The following is a 26,073-nucleotide window of genomic DNA, read 5'->3' on the forward strand; positions in this document are numbered from 1 at the left end:
GCGTAAATAGAAGCAGCAGAAAAAACTCAAGATACGATGGACTCACTAAGCTCAGAGATTTTAGATCCTGACAGGTGGGTCTATAAGAATAATACCAGTATTTTATTGTCTCTCACCATGTTCTTTGTTCACTTTAGTCCTTGTTCATTTTCTCAAACTGAGTAATGTTTCCATTTCCCATCAATTCATATTTTATGTATACATGGTCCCTGCCATTGGTGACGGGCTAGTAATGAAAGCCAGAAACAGCTTTGATTTAGACAGTGGCTGAACATACAAAATTTACCTTTTGTATGTGGCATAATTCACAGGGTAGCTTCTTGAAGTATAAGGAAAAAATATCATCTTGAGAACATTTGTTTTTTTTTCTCCTTTCTTTCATTTCCTATGCCTATGGATATTTTCAATTTTACCTCCCTGTCATGTGGAACTCAAAAAAGAAGGTAGAGTCAGGCAGTTAAACAATGAAGAAGGGACATTCTTTAAACCTTCTTTTATTATGAATGAGGTAACTGGGAGGGTGGAACTTGCTCTATATCAAAGCATATTGTAAAACCATAGACTAAATGTACGACATCGAGATAAGAGTAGATAATGAAACAGAAAAGATAATACAGAAACAGTTTTGTGTATATATGGGAATTTTTCATATGAGGAAGATGGCATTTCAAGTCAGTGGAGAAGGTTAAATAAACAGTGTTTGGACAACTAGTTATTCATTTGAAAAACAAATCAGGTTCGATGTCTACCCCCGACCCTTCACGAAATGAATGTCCACATAGTTTAAAGACTAAATTTTCAAAATAAGCTCTAAGAATTTTTAGAATCTAGGAAAACATGGGATAGGAAGGCACATCAAAGAACAACCCAAGAACCATAAAGAAAAATATTTGACTATTTCAAAATCAACAATTCTGTTCAATAGAACACAAATGATGAGCTGACAAAAATTTTGAAGCAAAAGACTAATATTCAAAATATATATAAATAACACCTTAAATCACAAAGGATAATACAATCCTATAGAAAAAGGGGACTATTGACACCAAATGACAAAAATAAGCTTTAAAAAAATGGTGAAACTCAGTAACTAAGGAAGTGCAAATTAAAACAAGGTAGATACTTTTCCCTCATAAAATTGGCAAAATTCTTAAGCATTTATAATACCAAGTGTAGGCAAGTGTGTGGAGAACTCATGTGCTATTAACAATAGCATAAATTAGAAAAACCTTTTTTGAGGGTAATTTGTTAGTACTTACTGAAATGTACAACGTGCACAGCCTTTGAGCTAGCATTTCCTTTCTTGGTACCTACCTTCTAGAAACACTTGCATGTATGCACTAACAAATATCTATAAGAAGATCCACTACAGCTTTGCCTATAACAAGAAATTGAAACAATCTGAATGTAGTTAAACTATAGTATATCTAATTTGGGGAACATCACGCAACAGGAGAAGAGAAGGAGGTAGAATATATGTGGTGGCATAAAAAAAGTAAGTGAAAGGGGTGCCTGGGTGGTGCAGTCGTTAAGCGTCTGCCTTCGGCTCAGGGCATGATCCTAGAGTTCTGGGGTCAAGCCCCACATCAGGCTCCTCTGCTGGGAGCCTGTTTCTTCCTCTCCCACTACCCCTGCTTGTGTTCCCTCTCTCGCTGGCTGTCTCTCTCTCTTCTGTCAAATAAATAAATAAAATCTTAAAAAAAAAATTAGGATGACTTCAAAAAAAAAAAGTAGGTGAAAAACTCAAGTTGCTGAATAATATGTACTACAGCATATGTTGTATTTTTAAAATTTTGTTTCTATATGTATTTCAATGTGCACAGTAAGAGTATGGGCAGTATACAGAAGTATACTTCTGGTGAGTACTCTTACCTATATTGTATGAATTTCTGAATATATTCTCACTTATTGCAGACAATTTGAAAAATACAATAGAATATGAAAGTACAAATCTCCAGCAACATTACTAGCCTTTGAGATATCAGCTTTTGCATTTGACAAAATATTGCATTGGACATTATATTGGACAGCATTATATTGCATACAATGCAGCATTACATTGGACAAAATCCATTCTTGATAAAAACCCTCAACAGAGTAGGGATAGAGGGAACATACCTCAACATCATAAAGGCCATGTATGAAAGGCCCACAGCTAACATCATCCTCAATGGGGAAAAACTGAGAGCAAGAACAAGATAGGGAAGTCCACTCTCACCATTTTATTTAACATAGTACTGGAAGTTGTAGCCTCAGCAAGCAGGCAACAAAAAGAAAAAAATGGCATCCATATCACCAAGGAAGAAGTCAAATTTTCACTATTCAGAGATGACATGATACTTTATGTAGAAAGTCTGAAAAACTCCAGCAAAAAATTGTTAGATCTGATACATGAATTCAGGAAAGTCACACAGGATATAAAATCAATGCACAGAAATCTGTTGCATTTCTATATGCCAATAATGAAGCACCAGAAAGAGAAATTAAGGAATTGATCCCATTTATAATTGCACCAAAAACCATAAGATACCTAGGAAGAAACCTAACCAAAGAGGTAAAAGATCTGTGAAAACTTAAGAAAGAAATTGAAGATCACACAAAGAAATGGAAAAACATTCCATGCTCATGGTTTGGAAGAACAAATATTGCTAAAATGTCTATGCTACCCAAAGCAATCTACATATTTAATACAATCCCTATCAAAATACCACCAGCATTTTTCACAGAACTATAACAAACAATCCTTAACCACAAAAGACCCCAAATAGCCAAAACAATCTTGAAAAAGAAAAACAAAGCTGGAGGCGTCACAATTCCAGACTTCAGGCTATATTACAAAGCTGTAGTCATCAAGACAGTATACTACTGGCACAAAAACAGACACGTAGTGGAACAGAGCAGAGAGCCCAGAAATGGATCCACGACTCTATGGTCAACTCATCTTCAGCAAATAAGGCAAATTATGCCATGGAAAAAAGACAGTCTCTTCAACAAATGGTGTTGGAAAAACTGGACAGCAACATGCAGAAGAATGAAACCGAACCACCTTCTTACACCATACACAAAAATAAATTCAAAATGGATTAAAGACCTCAGTGTGAGACAGGAATCCATCAGAATCCTAGAGGAGAATACAGCAGCAACCTCTCTGACATCCGCCATAACAACTTCTTACTAGACACGTCTCCAGATGGAAGGGAAACAAAAGCAAAAATGAACTATTGGGACTTCATCAAGATAAAAAGCTTCTACACAGAGAAGGAAACAATCAACAAAACTAAAAGGGAGCCTACAGAATGGGAGAAGATATTTACAAATGACATATCCGATAAAGTGTTAGTATTCAAAATCTATAAAGAACTTACCAAACTCAACACCCAAAAAAACAAGACAAATAATCAGGTTAAGAAATGGGCAAAAGACATGAATGGACAGTTGTCCAAAGAAACATCCGGATGGTTAGCAGACACATGAAAAGATGCTCAACATCGCTCATCATCAGGGAAATGCAGATCAAAACCACGATGAGATGTCACCTCACACCTGTCAGAATGGCTAAAATTAACAACTCAGGAAACAACAGATGTTGGCAAGGATGCGGAGAAAGGGGAACTCTCTTACACTGTTAGTGGGAATACAAACTGGTGCAGCCACTCTGGAAAACTATATGGAGGTCCCTCAAAAAGTTAAAATTAGAATACCCAGGACCCAGCAATTTCACTACTAGGTATTTACCCAAAAGATACAAAAATACAGATTCAAAGGGGCACATGAACTCTGATGTTTATAGCAGTATTATCAGCAATAGCCAAACTATGGAGAGAGAGAGCCCAAATGTCCATCAACTGATGAATGGGTAAAGATGCGGTATACAGACACACACACGTGCGCATGCACGCATGCAGGAATATTACTCACCCATCAAAAAGAGTGAAATCTTGCCATTTGCAAGGATGTGGATGGAACTAGAGGGTATTATGCTAAGCAAAATAAGCCAGAAAAAGACAAATACCATATGATTTCACTCATATGTGGAATTTAAGAAACAAAGCAGGTGAACATAGGGGAAGGGGAGAAAAAGAGGGAGGGAGGCAAACCATAAGAGACTCTTAACTATAAAGAACAAACTAAAGGTTGCTGGAGGGGAGGTCAGTGGGGGATGGGCTAAATGGGTGACAGGCATTAAGGAGGGCACTTGTTGTGATGAGCACTGGGTGTTATATATAAGTGATGAATCACTAAATTCTTCTCCTGAAACCAATATTACACTAATATGTTAACTAACTAGAATTTAAATAAAAATTTGAAACAAACAAAAAAAGCTGAATATAAAAAGCCAGACATAAAAGAATATATATGGCATCATTTCATTACTAAAATTTTCAAAAATTGCTAATAATAAAATTATGGGATGACTATGAAATGGGATATTATGCAACTATTAAAACGTTTGAATATATTGGAAAATGCTCATAATTTAATAAAGGACAGTAATATTTAAAAAAAGAGATACCAGCCTTTGATATTTAGGTATCATTCTTTCCAGAATGATAAAAAAAATCTATAATTATGTTATAAGCATTTCCAATGTTCTTTAGAAACCTTATTTTTAATGGCTACATAGGATTGCATCATATGACATTACCAAGTATAAGTTTATCACATCATCTAGAAAGAATATAAGGGAAAATATTTATAAAAATAGGAATCCCTATCATGTTCTAGGCCTTAACAAGCTCTCACAGGAAGAGATTTATCAGAATCACCTAGGAAGCTATTACAAAATACACTTGTTGGAGTGTTTTACAACCACTACCCCACCCAATTCAGGTGCGTATTTGGTCAGATAATCCATTGCAAGTAGACCTGCACTATAAGAACTGGGTTTTTTTTAAGTCTTCAGGAAAGGAAAATATTAGTAGATGAATTAGTAAATTTGAATTTATTTTTTATTTTTTAAAAATATTTTATTTGTTTATTTTTGAGAGAGAGAGAGAGAGCATAAGCAGGGGGGAAGGGCAAAGGGAGAGAGAGAGAGAAGCAGACTCCCTGCTGAGCAGGGAGCCTCATGTGAGGCTCGATCCCAGCACCCTGGGATTATGACCTGAGATGAAAGCTGACACTGACTGAGGCACCCAGGTGCCGCATAAATTAGGACTTAAACAAGGAATGAGAAATGTTGGAAAAACAAATATGTTGGGAAATAGAAAAGACATTTTATAGTTATATCTCAATAGATGCAGAAAAATCATGCAACAAAACTCAACAAATATTCATAAGAAACCCCAAAACTTCAGCTGACCATAGATAAAATGGAACTTTTTCAACATGATTAAGTACATCTACAAAAAAAACTAAAGTGGCCACCAGGGTGGCTCAGTCAGTTAAGCGTCTGCCTTCAGCTCAGATCATGATTCCAGGGTCCTGGGATTGAGTCTCACTTCGGGCTCCCTGCTTCTTCTTCTCCCTCTGCCCTCCCCCCTCCCCATGCTCATGCTCTCTCTCTCAAATACATAAATAAAATCTTAAAAAAAAAAAAAAAGCTAGAGTAACATCATACTTAAAGGTGAAAGAACAAATGCTTTCTAAAAATGGCAGACACGGTAAGAATATTCACCCTCGGGGCGCGTGGGTGGTGCAGTTGGTTAAGGGTGGACTCTTGGTTTCAGCTCAGGTCTGATCTCAGGGTCATGAAATCAAGCCCCCCCATCAGGCTCTGTACTCAGCAGGGAGTCTGCTTGAGTTTCTTTCCCCATCTTCCTCTACCCCTCCCCCCTGCATGCTCACTCGCTCGCTCTCTCTTTCTCACTGAAATAAATAAATAAATCTTAAAAAAGTAAAAGAACATTCACTCTTGCCATTTTGCATAACACGATACTGGCTGTCTTACTCAATGCAATAAGAGAAGGAAGAAGATGAATGACATGCAGACTATAAAGAAAGAAGTAAAACTATCTTTATTCATAGACCTCAGGATGATATATGTATATGTTATAGGATATCCTAAGGAAGCTAAAAAACAAACCCTACTAAAACTAATAAGTGATTTAACAATGACACTGGATATGAGGTTAATATACAAAAATCAACTGCATTTCTATATTCAAGCAATGGATAATTTAAGATTTAAAAATATATCATTTGGTTTTCAGATATCAGCAGGTTTCCAGTGGTTGACCCCTCACAGAAATATCAGTTTGAACAAATATCTACACATGAAAATACCTTCACAAGAGCTAAGGATTCCATGTGGGAATTATAGTACCTGGGTGAAGCAAATAAATAAGAAAAGATGCATTGAGCGGGTAGGAAAGACACTTTCACATTACTCCTGTCACTCCTTCCTCAAGACCAGGCAGTCCAGTACAGAGAGATATACCCTTCCAATGGGAGAAGGTGAGTGAAGCAAACACTCATCTTCACCATAGACCCCAGGACTGGGCCCACCCCAATGATAGGTGGTCCCATACTCTAGGCCAGTTCCCCTGGCCCCAGCCCCCAGACACACCCCAGTACCACAGTGACCCCTAAGGCCCCAGATTCCAGCAGAATCAGGGCCCAGGCATGCCCTAGTAGATCTTGACACTGGGCCAGCTCCATGGACCCAGGCTCTAGGATTGACCCCATAGGATCAGGCTCCAGGAATGGCCATTCCCCCAGTGACAGGCACAGGTTGGCGCCTTTGGACCTAAGCACAAAGCCTGCCCAGCTGCTGACCTAAGCACCAGATCTGCCTGACCAAGAATTCCAGCAGCAAGCCCACCCATGGACGTCACCAGACAACCCAGCCAGGATCTCTAGATGGGCTTTCCCTGCTGAAGCCAGCCTGCACTTTTTCAAAGGCACATACACCAGCATAAGGCCACAAGGATCACAAATAAGGAAACAGGATGCCACAAAAGTAAACTAATAAAGCTCTAATAACTGACCCTAAAGAAATGGAGATCTATGAACTGTCTGACAAAGAATTGAGAATAAGCCTCTGAAAGAAATTCGGTGAACAACAAGAAAACACAAATAGGGGCACCTGGGTGGCTCAGTCGGTGAAGAATCCATCTCTTGGTTTTGGCTCAGGTCATGATCTCATGGGTTATGAGATCAAGCCCTTTGTGGGGAATCTCTGCTCAGCAGGGAGTCTGCTTAAAGATTCTCTCCCTCTGCCCCTCCCCACATTTATGTGCTCTCTCTCTCTCAAATAAATAAATAAAACTTTAAAAAAAGAAAACACAAATAGACAACAAAATTAGTGATTTCTTGGATATAACACCAAAAGCACAAGTACCAAAAGCAAAAATAAATAAGTGGGACTTAACATCAAACTAAAAAGCTTTTGTACAGCAAAGGAAATAATTAGTAAAATGAAAAGGCAACTTTCAGAATGGAGAAAACACCTGCAAACCATATAGTTGATAAAGAGTTACTATCCCAAATATGTAAGGAACTCATACAACTCAGTAGCAAAGAAAAAGAAAAGAAAAGAAAAAGAAAAAATTTAAATTTAAATTTAAAAAATGGGCAAAGAGGGGCGCCTGGGTGGCACAGCAGTTAAGCGTCTGCCTTCGGCTCAGGGCGTGATCCCGGCGTTATGGGATCGAGCCCCACATCAGGCTCTTCCGCTATGAGCCTGCTTCTTCCCTCCCACTCCCCCTGCTTGTGTTCCCTCTCTCGCTGGCTGTCTCTATCTCTGTCGAATAAATAAATAAAATCTTTAAAAAAAAAATGGGCAAAGGATCTGAATAGATATTTTTCAAAAGAAGACCTCCAAATGGCACACAGGTATATGGAAAGGTGCCCAACATTACTAATCATCAGGGAAAACCAAGTCAATACCTCAATGAGATAATACCTCACACATGTTAGAATGGCTATCATCAAAAAGACAAATGACAACATGTTGTTGGGATGTGGAGAAAGGAGAATCCTTGTACACTGTTGGTGGGGATGTAAATCAGTAGAGCCATTATGAAAATAGTATGGAGATTTCTCCAAAAAATTAAAAATAGAACCATATGATCTAGCAATCCCAATTCAGGAAAGGAAATGAAATCCAAAGGAAATAAAAATAGGATCTTGAAGAGATATTTGCACTCCCATGTTCATTGCAGTATTATTCACAATAGCCAAGGTATGGAAACAATCTAAGCGTCCATTGACAAAATGAATGGATAAAGAAGATGTGATAAAACTATACAGTGAAATATTGTTCAGCCATGAGATAGAGAGCGTGAGCACAGGCAGAGGGGTAGAGGGAGAGGGAAGAAGCAGGCTCCCGGCTGAGCAAGGAGCCCCATGTGGGGCTCAATCCCAGGACCCCGGGAACATGACCTGAACAGAAGGCTTAACTGACAGAGCCACCCAGGCCCCCTTGGGCAATTTTTATTGTACATAAGTTTACCTAAGTAAAGTAGATTTTCAAAGTGGCACATAATTCTGCCAAGATTATTGAAACATAAATACTCTAAAAAGCGTTCTATTATGTTTACAACTAAACATAATGCTTCAAAGTCTACATGAACTTTATGGGTAAAAATGAAAAAATGAGATTACTAGTTCAGTTAGATAAACCCCTGAGCAGTGGTCATGTTCATCTGTCTCCCTTGGTTGGAGGGACAGGGATAACTATGAGGTAAAAAACTGAAAAGATGGGGCACCTGGGTGGCACAGCGGTTAAGCGTCTGTCTTCGGCTCAGGGTGTGATCCCGGCGTTCTGGGATCGAGCCCCGCGTCGGGCTCCTCCGCTAGGAGCCTGCTTCTTCCTCTCCCACTCCCCCTGCTTGTGTTCCCTCTCTTGCTGGCTGTCTCTATCTCTGTCGAATAAATAAATAAAATCTTTAAAAAAAAAACTGAAAAGAATTATGAACATAATCACTGCTCATCTTCTGAGTATCTTCTTACCAATAAATTGGAAGATAAGCCTTCCAACTCCATATGATCTCTCTTAAAGAGTTTGCTTGCATTATTTAGTCATCTAGGATCAAGGAAAATCATATCTACTACTTCGATATCCGTAAATTAACATTCAGTGATAATTTTCTGAATCTGAAGATGATGATTTTACTGAACATATTTTACATAATAACCTTAACAATCAGGTTCACTCTGCAGCTAAAAAGAGTATTCAGTAGGGGCGCCTGGGTGGCACAGCAGTTAAGCGTCTGCCTTCGGCTCAGGGCGTGATCCCGGCGTTCTGGGATCGAGCCCCACATCAGGCTCTTCCGCTATGAGCCTGCTTCTTCCTCTCCCACTCCCCCTGCTTGTGTTCCCTCTCTCACTGGCTGTCTCTATCTCTGTCGAATGAATAAATAAATTTTTTAAAAAAAGAGTATTCAGTAAATTTAATAACAACAGCAATGATATTATCATCTTCCAAATATATGTGTTGAGGCCAATTGAAGATACCTTTGTAAATGTGCTTTCTTAGAACAGCTGAGAATTAGGAAGAGTTCCAACTTCTACATTGGGTAATACTCTACAGTGGATGGAAGCATACATTCTAAAACACGAATAACAGTCCTTAAATAGTAGTCTCATTTTTCTTCAACTTAATCACAAAGCTCATAAAATTATACACAATACAAGGAAACAATAGAGGGAAAAGATGAAGAAAAAGGAACCTGGGCCATTCAGGTTAGTAATGGATGAGACCTTAGCAAATTTCCTTTTGCAGAGCTGGACCTTTCATTGAATTGAATTAATAATAAGCTGCTACTCCATTGTCAAGAGTGGCAGGTGACCTCAGCCTACTCCCTTCGGGACTTCCTGTGGAGTTTCTTAATAACTTCTCTAGGAAAATTCTAAAATGATAACTTCTTTGCCCCTCTACTGCTTCCCCCCCCCCAAGATAGCTCTAAATTTCTTTCGTGTGCGTATCTAGATTAGGGACCTCTGGAGAGGAAGCATGTTGAGCTTCACATTTTGTATGTGCTGTAATTTTAATTCTTTGATAAGGGTGCTTAGCAATAATAACATCATGATGATGATGGGGCCGGGTTAGATAAGCACGTGGAATCTAAATTTGGCATGTAGGGGTTTCCTAGAGAAAGACAAGATAATGCTGCCTTAAAGCTTCGACGTTGTTGGGAGCAGCCTCTCCAAGTAGACACTCGCAGCTGCCAGACTGATTTTAGCTCTCCGTCTGTGCATCTTTACAGCTCTTACCCCTGAGCTTTGAGGAGGTACTAAGCTATGACAGAACAGGTTTGGAGAATCTCATCACTTGTCTCTGCCTAGAACAAACCAGGACAGGGTGAAGTGTTGGATTAGCCACCCAAGAGAGTCAGAACCCAAATGTTAAGTCTTGATTAGAAAAAATAAAGTCAAGGGTGCTAATCAGAAGGAGGCCCAAAAGGCTGAAGCCTGGCCCAAAGGGAAAATTAAAATCCTGTAAAGATTTAGCCCCTGTCTTATGCTGAGTTGATTTTGATTCGATTTTTTTAATGGAAAAAAAAATGTCATGCCTCTTCAGATTCCTGTGATACATGGTTATTCCCTAGAGATAGATAATATTCCAAAAAAAGATTGGCTAAGATGTTTTCAGGTGTACAGGTCCTCCCCAGAGGCATCTTCTGGTCATCAAGTTACATGAATGAAACATCATGAAATGACTCATGGGAAAGCACATCAGCTAGTCATGAGGATTCTTATTGATATTTCTGCTGGGTTAAGCCTTGTTTCAACAATCAGATGTAAGTCTTCTGTAAACAAGATCTGTGCCTCATAATATTCTGTCCTCTGCAATATCTGTGAGGGGGCCCTGGTCATAGCAGATGTTAACTATTGGTTAATTCAAAATGTTAAACTTAACTTTGTGTATCCAAACCTCTCCCACACATATATTCATACAATAAACTAGGTTTTTTATAAATATTCTGTTCATTGTAACAGCAAAAGCCATACTTTAAAAAATTACATAATTTTATCTCTTTAAAGGCAAGAAAACTTTTTATTTATTGGAGTCTTTAAAAATGGTATTGTTTTATTAGTCCAACAGTGTACATATTCTTTTTTGAAAATTTAGAAAATAAAAATAAACAAAAAAATAAAACCACTCATAATTCTACCACAGAGAGATAACCACACTATCAGATATTTCCCAAAAATATTTTCCAATATTTTTTGTTTTTATTTTTATGCTTTTTACATGGTGCTGTATTTTTTTTACCTAAGAATTTGATTATATTTGCATATTACCATCAAAATTATTGCTAATTTTTATTTACAATGTAATTTTAAATAACAGCATAGTCTTTTTTTATTTATTTTTATTTTTTTAAATGATTTTTTATTATATTATGTTAGTCACCATACAGTACATCCCCGGTTTCCAATGTAAGGCTCGATGATTCATTAGTTGCGTATAACACCCAGTGCACCATCCAATATGTGCCCCCCTTACTACCCATCACCGGTCTATCCCATTCCCCCACCCCCCTCCCCTCTGAGGCCCTCAGTTTGTTTCTCATAGTCCATAGTCTCTCATGTTTCATTCCCCCTTCTGATTACCCCCCCTTTCTTTATCCCTTTCTTCCCCTACTGGTCATCCTAGTTCTTATGTTCCATAGATGAGAGAAATCATATGATAGTTGTCTTTCTCTGCTTGACTTATTTCACTTAGCATTATCTCCTCCAGTGCCGTCCATGTTGCAGCAAATGTTGAGAACTCGTTCTTTCTGATAGCTGAGTAATATTCCATTGTATATATGGACCACAACTTCTTAATCCAATCATCTGTTGAAAGGCATCTCGGCTCCTTCCACGATTTAGCTATTGTGGACAATGATGCTACGAACATTGGGGTGCATATGGCCCTTCTCTTTACTACGTCTGTATCTTTGGGGTAAACACCCAGTAGTGCAATGGCTGGATCATAGGGTAGCTCAATTTTTAACTTTGTAAGGGACCTCCACACTGTTTTCCAGAGTGGCTGTACCAACTTGCATTCCCACCAACAATGTAGGAGGGATCCCCTTTCTCCACATCCTCTCCAACAATTGTTGTTTCTTGCCTTGTTTATTTTTGCCATTCAAACTGGCGTAAGGTGGTATCTCAGTGTTGTTTTGATTTGAATTTCCTTGATGGCTAATGATTTTGAACATTTTTTCATGTATCTGTTAGCCATTTGTATGTCTTCATTGGAAAAGTGTCTGTTCATATCTTCTGCCCATTTTTTGATTTGTTTATTTGTTTCTCGTGTATTAAGTTTGAAAAGTTCTTTGTAGATCTTGGATACCAGTCCTTTATCTGTAGTGTCATTTGCAAATATATTCTCCCATTCCGTGGGCTGCCTCTTAGTTCTTCTGACTGTTTCCTTGGCTGTGCAGAAACTTTTAATCTTGATGAAGTCCCATAAATTCATTTTATCTTTTGTTTCTCTTGCCTTTGGGGATGTATCATGAAAAAGTTTGCTTTGGCCGATGTCGTAGAGGTTGCTGCCTATGATCTCCTCTAGAATTTTGATGGATTCCTGTCTCACCTCGAGGTCTTTCATCCATTTGCAGTTTATTTTTGTGTATGGTGTGAGAGAGTGGTCAAGTTTCATTCTTTTGCATGTAGCTGTCCAATTTTCCCAGCACCATTTATTGAAGAGACTATCTTTTTCCCACCGGATGTTTTTTCCTGCTTTATCAAATATTAGTTGCCCAAAGAGCTGAGGGTCCATTTCTGGGTTCTCTGTTCTGTTCCATTGGTCTATGTGTCTGTTTTTGTGCCAGTACCATGCTGTCTTTGTGATCACAGCTTTGTAGTACAGCTCGAAATCCGGCATTGTGATGCCCCCAGCTTTGTTTTTCCTTTTCAACAGTTCCTTGGAGATTCGGGGCCTTTTCTGTTTCCATACAAATTTAAGGACTATTTGTTCCAGTTCTTTGAAAAATGTCCTCGGTATTTTGATCGGGATAGCATTGAAAGTGTAGATTGCTCTGGGTAGCATGGACATTTTAACTATGTTAATTCTTCCAATCCATGAGCATGGAATATCTTTCCATCTTTTTATGTCTTCCTCAATGTCTTTCAAGAGTGATTTATAGTTTCTAGAATATAGGTCTTTTACGTCTCTGGTTAAGTTAATTCCAAGGTAACGTTTGGTTTTTGGTGCTATTGTAAATGGGATGGATTCCCTAATTTCTCTTTCTTCGGTCTCGTTATTCGTGTATAGAAATGCAACTGATTTCTGAGCATTGATTTTGTATCCCGCCACATTACTGAATTGCTCTATAACTTCTAATAGTTTCGGAGTGGCTTCTTTTGGGTTTTCCATATAGAGTATCATGTCATCTGCGAAGAGAGACATTTTGACTTCTTCTTTGCCGATTTGAATACCTTTGATCCCTTTTTGTCGTCTGATTGCTGTTGCAAGGACTTCTAGTACTATGTTGAATAATAGTGGCGAGAGAGGGCATCCTTGTCGAGTTCCTGATCTTAAGGGAAAGGCTTCCAGCTTTTCCCCATTGAGAATAATATTTGCAGTAGGCTTTTCATAGATGGCTTTTATGAGATTAAATAACAGCATAGTCTTAACCAAGACTTTTTTAAACAGATTTTATTTATTTACTTGTCAGAGAGAGAGAGAGAGAGCGAGCACAAGCAGAGGGTGAGGGAGAAGCAGACTCCCCACTGAGCAGGGAGCCTGATATAGGACTTGATCCCAGGACCCTGAGATCATGACCTGAGTGGAAGGCAGCCGTTCAACCGACTGAGCCACCCAGGAGTCCCTAAATCAAGACTTATTTAAACTCTACTTCATTATTGGACTTTTAAGTTGTTACTAATATTTCACTATTATATATAATATGCTTTTGGAAGATTTTTTTTTTCTTAGACAGAGATAGACAGCCAGCGAGAGAGGGAACACAGCAGGGGAGTGGGAGAGGAAGAAGCAGGCTCCCAGCGGAGGAGTCCGATGTGGGACTCGATCCTGCAATGCCAGGATCACGCCCTGAGCCGAAGGCAGACGCCTAATGACTGCGACTGCGCTACCCAGGCGCCCCGCTTTTGGAAGATCTGTCTCTAAAATGAAAGCTGTGAGCAGTGGGAAATAGAGGTCGAGTAAAATGTCAACCCAATTCACGCCCCCAGAGGCTTTTTTCCTTTCTCCTAGGCCTGGCCCATCAATGGACCTTCTTTAAGAAAGATTTTTAAAAATTATTATTTAAATACCAAATATAAAATCTAGAGCTTCATTTGCTTTCCTTCTCCACTCCAGTTGGACTCACCCAGTCACCTGATTTACCCTAACTCATCATTTTACTCATTCCTCCTTTCCAAAATTTGCTTTCTCTCTTCACACTAATCCAAAGACAGTTTACTTCATAAGAAGACCACTTCGAAGTCTATGCAGTCTGATAATCCTGTTGCATTTTAATCACATGTAGAAGATATACAATTGGACTGGATATTATCACTAGAACATTCTCTTGAGGAGTAGGGGGAAGACCAAAATGAACATCTTGATGAAATTGTTTGTTGGAACAAGCTTTGTGTTAAAGGTTTTATTCTTACTGGTAGAAGCTCTGTAATGAACCCCAATGAAATACTTCAGTTTACCAAAGTAAACGTTATGTTAACTAGACTTATTATGGTGATCATTCCACAATATATACAAATATAGAATCATTGTGTTATACATCTGAAACTAACCTAATGTTGTATGTCAATTATAACTTAAAAAAAAAAAAAGAAAAGTTCAGTAAGGAGGAGAGATGACCTGCCAGTCTGTGTTGTTTTGGTTACATTAAGGCTCTCAAACGAATATATTTTTTCCATGACCGTTGAGAATTACAAGAGTTGACAATGGAGAAAAGGTGGGGAAGGAAATAAGTAGGAAATTGTGACAAATAGACACGAGAGCCAAGCTCCATTTTAAAGGTCAACAAATCCATTTAGATATTATGATACCTTGTCAGCTTCTAACACTATAAGCTTTTGGCATTTATTTAATATTAAGTAGGATTTTAAAAAAGACCTTCCCACTCAGTTTTTATTTACAGTTTTTCACGTAAAAAGAAAGGCACCAGAGACAGCCCATGTTGTGTCAAATAGTTTCACCTGCCTAATTCTGACAACAGTTCATTCCACAGTTAAAATCCCTCATCAATAATCCCTCAACTAGCAGCTGGCAATTTATGTAACTCGTAATTTAAATGAAGCCAGCAGTCCTAATCCTCACCTTTAATTTAGGATTAAATAGTTTTCTCAGTGGGGGGTGCCTGTCCATATTTTTAAATGCAATGGCATCCTCAAACTGGTTATGATAATTGGTCTTTAAGGGGTTATTGTTCAGGACAGACCAATTTTAACAGTATCTTGTATTTTCCTGGTATCTTTCAAACTCAAAGCCCTTCTCATAGTCATACTCTTATTTCCATTTTCCCACAGTCCCTCTGAGGAAGGAGAAGAATGGGATAAAGCAGACAGGAGATGGGATAAACTGCAACACAGAAAGGGAAGAGTTCAGCCACTCAGCCCGTGGTTAAACTGGCCTAGTATGTTCTCTGGTGTCCACATTAGAGCCTCCTTGTAGACCAGGTCACTGGGTCTTACTGAATCTTAGCATGTTTCATCCTTGTATTTACTGGCTAAAAAGAAACTTGCCTATCTTAAAGCCTACTTTTCTGGGCAAAAAAGCAAGTGTTAAGAGTGCTCTATTCATTCCGTTTATATGTGCTGTGGAAGCAGGGTAGAAATCATGACAGAGGAAACTAAATTCACACGTGAATTCTCAAAAAAAAAAAAAGGAAAAAAAACAACAAACCAAAAAACAACAACAAAAAAACCTATGTGGGTTCAAACCCTGACTGTCCCATAAATAGCATTTTAACTCGTACAAGTTCCTAAGCCTCCCTCAGCCTTCTCCCTTATCTCTAAGGTGGGGATGACAACAGTACCCATCTCAGAGGTTGTTAGGTCAAAACAATAAGTAGGTAGATACAAATTCAGAACAGCCCCAGGCTGTGAGTTGCATAAATCTTCTTTGGAGTGCCACAACTGCATAAAATGGTAAATATGTATCAACCCTAAAACTAACTCCTTGTAATAATCCTCATTTCATTTTCTTTTTTTTTTTCCCCTAAGATTTTATTTTTAAGTAATCTCTACACCTAATGTGGGGTTCAAATTTACAACCCTGAAATCAAGAGTCACACACTCCACCAGCTGAACCAGCAGGAACCCCATCTCATTTCCTTTTCTGATAAGAGTACTACCCTGGTAAATTTTTTTTTAAAAAATGCCATAAGACAGAGTGTCATTTTATTTTTCTCAAGGCTTATTACAAAATCCCTTAGGGTTATTTTTATGGACAAGATGGAGAAATGTGAACTGAAAGGTATCGAAAAATATAGGTGACATACTGAAAGGTCTTCAGGAACATGCCACACAAGTCTGTCCTTTGCCTGTACCATTCAACAATTTAATCAGTGTCTTCTACAAACACTAAAAGAAACAGGAACTAAATTTTCAGATGACATGAGCCTTGAAGAGATTGCCGATTAATACTGTATCAAACCAATATTTTAAAAGATTTCAACGGGCATGGACAATGAGTCCCAATGATCAAAATAAGATTTTACAGATTCTTTGCATTTAAATAATCATCTGTACAAGTAAACTTTGGAGATATTTCATAACAACAACAAAAAGGAAAAGGAAAGAAGGAAGGTAAGAAGGCAGGAAGGAAGTCCACTATTTGCCAAAATTGATAAGCTGAATGTTCATTTTCTTTAAAAAAAATTGATTGATTGATTTGAGAGAGAGCACGGGTGGGGTGAGGGGCAGAGGGAGAGCAGAGTCCCCGCTAAGCAGGGAGCCCGATGCAGGGCTCGATCCGGGACTCCAGGATCACGACCTGAGCGGAGGGCAGACAACTCCCGACTGAGCCACCCAGGTGCCCTGACAAGCTGAATATTCAAATGAACAAACATGAGATAAAAGAAACCTTAGAATTTATCAAATATTCAGTTCAGGAAGGTGAGAGACCTATTATGTGCCATAAATATCACTTGATAATTGAGGTCTACAGATACAGGCTTTAGACAATTCTCAAACTCCCTGAACAGTCTATGCAAATGATGAATTTTTTGTCTATATTTTTAAAAGGAAAGTATGCTTAGTTTTCACTGGAGTCCCACAAGTGTGTCTTTGACTTCTCCCCCATCAAAGAAAAAGAGTTTAAAGAACCAGTAATCTATAACATGGTGTTCAGTTCTGAGCACTATTTTTAAAGAAACTGATAAAACAAGTCCCAGTTAATAAAGCCCAGGATGGCAAAAGCCTTGGCAACCATGTCTTATAAAAACAGTAGAAACCTAGGAAACATAGCATGGATAAGAGAATTTTGGGGGGGGCATGATAACATTCTTCAAATAGTCTGAAAAGACTTGAGTATGTAAAATGGATTAGATTTATTCTGTATGGCTCCAAAGGGCAGAAGGGTAGAAGTTACTAGGAGACAGATTCCTGCTTAACATAAGCAAGAATTTGGTAATGATTAAAGCTGCCCTAAATTAGAATCAACTGTCCTGTGAGCCAGTGAACTCCTTGTTACAGGAAATGTTCTAGCAGAAGCTGGATGATCTTCAGTTAGTGATATTGAAGGGAATTTCCACATTGGACGGTAGGTCAGTCTCGATGCCCACCAAGGACTTTTCAACTCTAAGGTCCTTGTCAATGTTAGACAAATTCCCTAGCACCACTCCCCACTACCCCCATATAAAAAGGAAAAATGTTTTTCTCTACATTGTGGTTTTTTGGTTATATTTAATGGAGCATATAAAATATTAACCTCCTAGAGGAAAAAATTATTCTGAAATAGAATCATAAAACAGATAAATAAACTATGACCTAAGGAAACTAAATTATTTGTCCGAGATTCTGATATTCTTTTACTAGCCAGACATGTTAAATCTACACTATTCTTTTTAAGCTGGCAAATGCTTGTTGCATACAGAAGGCTCCCCAGTCCCAACAGGGAGTTAATTTTCCTGATGGTAAGAATTCCTTATAAAACCAGAGTATGTATACCAACCCCTTTTCGTAATTCAGGTTCAGATTAGAATGTTTGTGGATTATTCAGCCTTTCTCCTCTCTTGGACTGCCTATCTTTTAGGCTACTTATATATGTGATAAAGGAGACAAAAGGTTAAGAAGCTTAGGGGAAGAAATGTGGGGAGGGATGCTGGGATAAAAATTACTGTCTAAAACTTGAATTTTGGATTATCTTTGGATTTTGTTTTTCCATGTTCTTCCTTCTCCCATTATCAGTTAACCTGCAACAATACGTCACATTTTTATTGAGAACCTACTATGTGCAAGGCCTTGTGATCATCCAGATAGCCATTAAAGGGACTATAAAAACTGTGCTATGCCTCCACCATGTCTGCATTAAGCTTAATAGAGTCTTGAAGCAGGTTAATGTGATGGTCAAACTATCTTTTGCTGCTGTTACTGCCATCACAAAATGGAAATAAACTGGTAGCTGGGTTCAAGTGTTTGTACAACACATACTGGGAATAAAACTAGCTCTGTTCATTCTAAATATTCAATAGATGATTGAGAGATTAGTAAATTTCACAATTTTGTGTAAAATATAGGTGAATGACCAGGATGAATTTAGCAAGATGCTTAATTAGAAAAAATAAACATAATGTAGGGGCGCCTGGGTGGCACAGCGGTTAAACGCCTGCCTTCGGCTCAGGGCGTGATCCCGGCGTTATGGAATCAAGCCCCACATCAGGCTCCTCCGCTATGAGCCTGCCTCTTCCTCTCCCACTCCCCCTGCTTGTGTTCCCTCTCTCGCTGGCTGTCTCTGTCTCTGTCAAATAAATAAATAAAATCTTTAAAAAAAAAAAAAAGAAAAAAGAAACATAATGTAGACCCGTAGCTAACATCATACTTAGTGGTGGGAGACTAAATGCTTTCCTCTAAGATCTGGGACAAAACAAAAATGTCTGCTCTTGCCAGTTCTGTTCGACATTGTCCTGGAGGCTCAAGCCAGGGCAATGAAACAAGAATGGATTGGAAAGGAAAACTATGTCTATTTGTGGATGATGTGACCTTATATATTTAAAAAATCCTAAAAAATCTACTAGATAACTACTAGAATTAATATCGAGTTTAGCAAGTTTACAAGATACAAGATCAGTGTAGAAAAATAAAAACAAAAGACTATCTATTATTGCATTCTTCCCCTAGAATTGTCCTAATCAGGGTTCAGGTCTAGCTACAGACTGGTCTTCAATCCAAGAATTGTGATAATTTTTTAGAAAGTTAAGTCTTCATTAAAAACTAATGATGTACTACACAGTGGCTAACTGAACATAATAAAAAAAAGAAAGAAAGAAAGATAAGCCTTGTCAAGAGCTAAAATAATTTGGGTTACCTGCGCTTGACTTTATAGACAGCTCCTTCTGTGGGGACGCGGAGGGAAAGAAGGGTCTAAGTGAAGCTCTGGCCTGCTTCCAAATAGTGTCTGGAAACAGGCTGAAGGTAAAGTCATGAGCTACTCTTCCTTCAGAGAGGGAATTCTGATTGTGACCTTTCTGTTTCCTTTCTGATCTTTCTCTTGGTAAGAGGAGGAAGTAGAAAGTAATTTTGAATAATGGTTGGTTTATATTACCTCCCTCTTACTTATGGTTTTTGTTTTTTGCCCTCCCATTATTAGGGCAGTAGCCCTTGGCCTGTCCTGGATGGGTGTGAGGAGGGTAGGTCCAACAGGGGTCCTGAGGGAGTAAACTTACTCCTTTCTTTTCTGGGGTGTAAACGCTCCCCACCATGTAGTTGACAGTGGTTAGGAATTCTTTCTTTCCCTATTTATCTTCCCTCTGACAGCAGAATTCCTATCCTTCCTCCCTTCCTCAATTAAGCATACTGATCACCCTGTAGTTCTATTATGTATCTGAGTGTGTGCGTGTGTGTGTGCGGTGAAGGGGTTCTTTACAAATTTTTGTGGTTTGTGGCTTTTTCTTCCATACATTAGTTCCCACCACCTCCCGTCCAGAAGCCATTGCCTGGCATTATCACATGCTGGGATCACTGGGGAAGTGTGAAGCTCACCACTGTCCTTCGTTTTAGAGATTATTATTTTTGCCCAAGTAGTCCGTCCTGTACAGACTGCTAACTAACTGTGTATTCCTCTTGCCTCTGTGGCTGCTGGTGTAAATAAACTGCATCTCCCCACTGGTAAACAATACTAATTAAAATTTTAAAATGACTTTATTATTTTTTTTAATTTCAAGTTCTTATTTAAATTTCAGTTAGTTGGAATGCCTGGGTGGCTCAGTCAGTTAAGTGTCTGCCTTCAGCTCAGGTCATGATTCCTCGTCCTGGGATCAAGTCCCGCATCTGGCTCCTTGTTCAGCAGGGAGCCTGCTTCTCCCTCTGCCTGCCACCCTTCCAGCTTGTGAGCTCTCTCTGACAAATAAATAAAATCTTAAAAAATAAATAAATAAATTCCAGTTAGCTGACATATAGTGTAATATTAGTTTTAGGAGTAGAATTCATCACTTACATACAATACCCAGTGCTCATCACAACAAGTGCCCTTCTTAATACCCATCACCCATTTAATCCCATCCCCCCACCCACCTCCACTCCAGCAACCCTCCGTTTGTTCTCTATAGTTACGAGTCTGTCTTATGGTTTGCCTCCCTCTTTTTAAAGAATTGTTCATGGACCGAGCCCCAGGTCAGACTCCCTGTTCAGTGGGGAGCCTGCTTCTCTCTCTCCCTCTGCTGCTCCTCCTGCTTGTGCTCGCTCAAGTAAATAAATAAAATCTTTAAAAAATAAAATAAAGAAAGAATTATTTATTTATTTTTAGAGACACAGAATGTGTACGTTGAGCGGGCTGGGCAGAATCTTCAAGTAGACTCCCTGCTGAGCACAGAGCCCAACACAGAGTTTGATCCCACGACTCATGAGATCACGACCTGAGCCGAAATCAAGAGTTGGATATTTAACTGACTAAGCCACCCGGGTGCCCCTGCCTCTCTCTTTTTAAAATGCCTTAAAAAAAAAAAAAACATCAATATAGAAAAATCAATTGTATTTCTGTACAATAACAGTGAACAAATTAAGAAAACAATTTCTTTTACAATAGCATCAAGAGAATAAAATAATTAGGAATAAATTTACCAAAGAACTGCAAACTCATACACAAAAACTTATAAAACACTGTGAAAAGAAATCAAGGAAGACCTAAATAAATAGAAAGACAGCCCATGTTCATTGATTGGAAGAGTTAATATTGTTAAGACAACAATATTCTCCAATCAAGCTACAGGTTCACCATCATCCTTACCAAAATCTCAGCTGGTTTCTTTGCAAAAATTGATGAGCTGATCTTAAAATTTGTATGGACTCTCAAGGGAATAGCAAACGATCTGGAAGAGCAAAGTTAAAGCACTTGCACTTCCCGATTTCAAAAACACACTACACAGCTACAGCATTCAACATAGGGCAGCACTGGCATACAGATAAACATACAGATCAATGGACTAGAATTGAGAGTCTAAAAAATAACCTCTCACATTTACGATTAGCTGATTTTCAACAAGAATGCCAAGACCAGAGTGCCTGGGTGGCTCAGTCAGTTAAGAGCTGATTCTCGATTTCAGCTCAGGTCATGATCTCAGGGTCCTGAGATTGAGCTCCACATCAGGCTCTACGCTGGGCATGGAGCCTGCCTAAGATTCTCCCTCTACCTCTAACCCCCTCCCCCCACATGCAGGCTCTCTCTCTTTCTCAAAAAAAAAAAAAAAAAAAAAAGAATGCCAAGACCACTCAATGGGAAAGAAAAGTCTTTTCAATGATTAAGGTCCTGGAACAATCGGATAGCCACAGGCAAAAGAACGAAATTGAATATCTACTTCACACCACACACACAAATAAATCAAAATGGACCATAAACCCAAATGGAAGAGCTAAATCTATAAAACACTTACTAGAAGAAAACATAGGAGTGAATCTTTGTGACCTTTAGTTAGGCAAAGATTTCTTACATGGGACACCAAAAGCAACAACAAAAATAGGTATATAGGACTCCACTGTTAGTAGGAACATAAAGTAGTAGAGCTGCTTTGGAAAACTGTCACTTCCTCAAACAGTTACATACAGAGTTATGAGGCAATTCCCGCAATTCCAGGTACAATTAGACTATTTATATATTCGACAAATGGAGATCAAAAGGATAAAGAAGTTTATAAAAATTCCACATCAAGGTACATAGCCGGGAGAAATAAAACCCATGTCCGCACAAAACCTTGTGCATGAATGTTCACAGCAGCATTATTCACAATCGCCAACAGGTAGAAACAATCCAAATGCCCATCAACTAATGAGTGGATAAAGGAAATGTGGCCTATCCATACCATGAGATCGTATTTGGGCATAAAAAAAGGAAGAAGCACTAATACTCGTACAATATGGATGAACTTTGAAAACATTATGGATAATATACCATTAATTCCAGCCAGTATAGTAATCATCTCATACATTATAATTTTCATTTCTAAAAGTTCAATTGGGCCTCTAAAAATATCTTTCATGTCTCTATTTAATATATCTGATTTTTCCTCTAGCCTTTCGAACCCACGGAGTAAATTTATAATAACTGTTGTAATGTTCTTGCCTGCTAATTCCTGTTTTTAAGATTTTATTTATTTATTTTTATTTCAGAGAGAAGGTGAGAGAGCACCAGCGGGGGTAGGGGCAAAGGGAGAGGGAGAAACTCTGTAGCAGATTCAGTGCTGAGCACCGAGTCCGTGGCTGGGCCCAATCCCATGACCCTGAGATCATGACCTGAGCTAAAACCAAGAGTCAGGCGCCCAACTGACTGAACTGCCCAGGCCCCCCGTTGCCTTCTAATCCTAACATCTGCATCACTTCTGGGTCAGTCTGATGAATTACTTTCCTCGTTATGGTTCATATTTTCCTGCTTCTCCGTACGTCCAGTGATTTTTATTAATGCTGTTCCTTGTGAATTTACCTTGTTGAGTGCTGGGTATGTATGTAGTTCCGTAAGTATTCTTGAGTTTGTTCCGGAGCACAGTTATTTAGAAACAGTTTGATCCTTTCAAGTCTTGCTTTTAAAATGTGTTAAGCACGACCAGAGCAGCCTTTAGTCTAGGGCCAGTTTTGCTCTACAACTGAGGTAAGGTCCTTCTGAGTACTTCACTTAATGCCCTGTGAATTATGAGATTTCCTATCTGGCTGGTGGGAACAGGCACTGTTCTGTCCCTGATGAGTTCTAGTTACTGTTCCCACAATACTTCCAGGTGGTTCTTTACCTGGCCTTAAACAACTTCCTCACACTCATGTGCTCAAGTATTCTGTTGAGTACTTGAAAGGGACCTTGTGAAGATCTCTAGATTTTTGTTGTTGCTGTTAGTCATTTTTCTCTCTGTGTGTAGTAGTCTCCTCTCTGGTATTCCACCTTACAAACTCTAGCTGTCTTGATCTCCCTAGACTCTCTGCTCCATCTCCTCGCCCCAGGGAATCTGCCAGGCTCTACATAGATTCCACTTTTCTGTGCCACCATGTGGAAATTCTCTCAAGGCAGTACGCTGGGCAATCATAGGGGCTTACCTCATTTGTTTCCCATCTCTCAGGGATCATTGTTTTTCATGGCTTGGTGTCCAATGTCCTGAAAATAGTTATTAAAAAAAAAAACATTTTGTCTAGGTTTTTAGTTGTTTGGGGTGAAAGGATAAATTTGGCCCCTGTTAGTCCATCTTCGTAGGAAGTGTAAGCCCACGCTCATGTGAATTTAGCAGAAACACAGAATTAATTGGCTCACAGAATATAACCACAGAAACGAAGAATCTATACTAGCCTTAGGGTTGACTGGATCTATTGACTCAAATTACACTAGAATACTTTGTCTTTCTCTCTCCCTCCATCTTTCAATCTTTCTACTTCTATACATTGACCACATTCTAGTGGAGGACATGGTCACTGTCTGCTCTAGAGCTGACCCCAAAGCCAACATGCCAAGGACCAAGAGGAAACTCATTTTCTATCTCCAGTTTGGATAATTCTGTAGAAGGAGTGGCCTGACTTGGTTGCATCCTGTGTCTATGTATCAACCACTAAGCCCTGGAGGGTACATTATAAAGAATGACCCAACAAACAACAAAAAATACGTATCATCTACCTTACCATCGTATACATAGGTATGGGTACTTCAAAGAATTCTCTTAGAACAACTTCCTAGAAATTGCTGTGTCAAATAAATAAATAAAATCTTTTAAGAAGGGGGTGGGTGCCTGAGTGTCTCAGCCAGTTAAGCCTCCAACTCTTGGTTTTGGCTCATGTCATGATCTCGCAGTGGTGGGATCCAGCCAGCCTCATGTCAGGCTCTGCACTCAGCAGGGAGTCTGCTTCAGATTCTTTCTCCCTTTCCCTGCTGCTCACTCGCTCTCTCTCTCTCTCCCAAATAAATAAATAAATAAATAAATAAATAAATAAATAAATAAAATCTTTTAAAAAAAGAAATTGCTGTGTCAAAGTTTCAGACAAAGCTTTTTTCCATATTGTCACCTTTCCCTGCAAAAAGTTTATACCACTCTACCCTCCCATCAACACTGGATATTAGTTTTCACTGTTGCAAAGCTGACAGGTGAAAATGGTATTTCACCATTCTTTTAATTTGCAGTTCTTTGCTTAGTCTTGAAATCAAACATTTTTTAACATTCATTCATTCATGCAGTGGATATTTACTGAGTGCCAACTATGTGACAGGTACTACTCTAGACATTAAATGTTTATTAGCCTTTTGTATTTTTTGTGTTGTGACTTGCTTATCCTTTGGTCATTTTTCTACTGAGACATTGTTTTTTTCTTATTGATCTGTAAGAATTTCTTACATAATAATGATATCAATTCTGTCACGTAGGCAGCAATATTTTAAAATTAAAGTCATCTGCATTTAATTTTGTGTTTGACAAGTTTTTGATGTACAGCTTTTTAATGTGTTTGCGTCAGATCCTTAAATGGTTTCTCCCTTTGATGATGACAGTTTCATTCTTTAGCTGGTTACATCTTGCGTGTTAGCCAGTTTCTGTTCAAGATTCATCAAATCCTATGTAAAAATCAGCTTTTGGTATGGATCTCTTTTAGAGCTTAATCTTAGCCTGGTTTGTAGAAGATTCCCAGGGCTGCAGGCAGCAATTCAAAACATGGTTTTTCCCAAAAGGCTAATTAAGAGAGGGAATACATCTGCTGTGTTCACCAAATTCATCACAGACTTGGGTTATAAACTGATGTTCTGATTGATGATGTTCTCTGATTATTAATTTAGAAAAATCTATGAATAATGATATTAATAAGTCAGGTAGCAACACATTCACTTTTCATCTAGAACCTTTTAAATTTTGGTTTGCTCTGATTGGCTAGCTAATTTATTTCCTGTTAGTCGCAGGAGAAAAGCAAGAAACTTCACCCACAAATGTAGATTGCAAAGCTGCTTCTCTTATATATAAGACTCATTTAGCTAAAACAGAGATCCTTCTACCTTTTAATCACATAACTTGCATATTCAGCAAGAATAATAGCTGGAACATGAAGACTATGGCTTCTTGGCTGTGTTAGAAGGGTCCAGCTGGGGTGTGCTGGCAGTTCTCCAGCCCCAAATATAATTTTTTTTTGTAAACTATGAAATACACAAACCTTTCCATCTATCTTTTGTTTGGCAAAAGTGGAGTTCAATCGAACTTTCTGCAATGATGAAATGTTCTATACCTATGCTGCTCAAAATGATAACCATTAACCACATGTGTGGCTATTGAGCTCTTGAAATATGGCTAGTAAGACTGAGAAATTAAACTTAAAAAATTTTTTCAAGTTTAATTGATTTAAATTTAGATAGCCAAACGTTCCAGGTTATAGATTTAGCAAATAAAAATATAGGATGTCCTGTTAATTATTTTTTTAAAGATTTATTTATTCATTTATTCTAGGGAGAGAGAGCCAGCATAAGCAAGGGGAGAGGTGGAGTGGGGGGGAAGGAGAGAAGCAGACTTCCTGCTGAGTGTGGAGCCCAACAGGGGCCCAAACCTATGATCATGACCCTAGCCGAAATCAAGG

This window comes from Ursus americanus, chromosome 25 (assembly GCF_024610735.1).
Source record: "Ursus americanus isolate L20-20 chromosome 25, mUrsAme1.1.p, whole genome shotgun sequence".
NCBI classification, from domain to species: Eukaryota; Metazoa; Chordata; class Mammalia; order Carnivora; family Ursidae; genus Ursus; species Ursus americanus.